Below are 1759 nucleotides of genomic sequence, written 5' to 3' on the forward strand. Positions count from 1 at the left end.
AACCCCCAATAAAATGATTAAATTAGAAAAAGAAAAAGTAGTAGAAAGCCTTATTCTTCTTCTGAAGAGAATCTGGTGGTTCCAAACTGCTGACCTCAAGGTCAGCAACCCAAAATGTAACCACTCTGCTACCGGGGTTCCTTCTTGAAGGGAGAAGAGAAACCCTGAGGACCTTGGAAGAGCATGACCAAGATCTCCATCTGAAGGAGTGGAGGCTGCCATGGCCAGACGCATTAGAGCCTGTGGCACGGAGTCTCAGAGGAGCAGCAGAGACTCTGGGGCACCTTCTCCTAATCTGGCCCAAGACTATGGAACTGTGGGACAGAGCAAGAGATGGGCTGCCTCCCTGGCTGATGGAGGCAAAGGCCAAGGGACCATGTGGCCAAACGCCTGAGGACTGGAGAGAGAGTTGGCTTCTCATGTGCCTGAGAGGCAGAAAACTGGAGAGAGTTGGCTGCTAGCTGAGGAGACCAATGACAGTGTTCACTGAGTTCCAGATTTAAGGCAATCATTGACTTCCCTAATAAATCCTCCTGAGTATTTTCTGTGAGTTCTGTGTTCCCATTACAACCAATGATCAAGCCCAGAATAGATAGACTGTGGTGTGGGAGGAATGGTTGTTATCAGAATAGGTCAAGAAGGATGGAATGTGGAGGCATGTCTGAGCCTTGCCTCTTGGCAATAGGGAAGCCACCCATCAAATACGACAGAATAGATCACATGCGACAGAGTAGAACTGCTGCCTAGAGCTCTGTAGGCAGTAATCTTCATTTTAAACAAGATTTTATCATGCAAGTGTAAAGTTTTTAAAGTGGGGATTTCAATGTTCTTTTCTCTCTACCCTCTGCAATTCATAGCTGTGAAGACTAGCAAACTTCTGTCACTGGACGAGACAGCAAGAAAAATGAATGTCAAGTGCATCAGGTTCCTCTGTTTCCGTTCCCTCAGCCTCTCCCCTCTGCAATTTGGGCAGGTCTCACTGGGATATAGCTTCTCTCTGCTTTCCTCTTTGTATATTCACCATATGCATGGTAATTGATGCTGCCTATATGCTAAGATCTTGCTTGTGACTGCTGACTGCAAATATCCTCCTGCGGCTTGGGTTTCCTCTAAGCATGTGGCTGGGTCCCAAGGGTGAATATCTTGAGTTGAAAAGATTGAAGTATAAGTATAACAGAACCTAACTTTAGAAGCTGTGCAGCAACATTGACCCCACATCCTATGTCAAAGAATTCATAAAGTCCTCCCCAATTCCAATGGAGAAGATAGACTCCATTTTGTGAGAAAGAGTGGCAAAATCTCAAAGAAAAAGTGTGACCAAAATTATTGAGGCAATTTTTAGAACATATCAATGCTAGATAGTGATCATATGTAATGATGCCTGTAGAATAAGCAACAGCACCAACAAAAGCATTTGCTGTCATGTTCATTCTGACTCAGACCATTGTAGAACTTGGTTCCACAGCATTTTCAATGGCTGACATTTAGGAAGTAGATTAATCACCAGTTTTCCCTTCCAAGGAAAAACTTGAACCTCTACTCTTTTGCTTAGCCCGGTGCATTAACTGTTTGTACCACATACCCAAGTACAGTGCAGTGTAGATATATAGATTATATATAGAAATACATATATATATTATGAATTTAATCGGGGGCTCATACAACTCTTATCACAATCCATACATACATCAATTGTATAAAGCACATTTGTACATTGGTTACCCTCATCATTCTCAAAACATTTGCTCTCCACATAAGC

This window comes from Echinops telfairi, unplaced genomic scaffold (assembly GCF_000313985.2).
Source record: "Echinops telfairi isolate 266 unplaced genomic scaffold, ASM31398v2 ScPeMD7_23;HRSCAF=83, whole genome shotgun sequence".
In the NCBI taxonomy this organism is placed as follows: domain Eukaryota; kingdom Metazoa; phylum Chordata; class Mammalia; order Afrosoricida; family Tenrecidae; genus Echinops; species Echinops telfairi.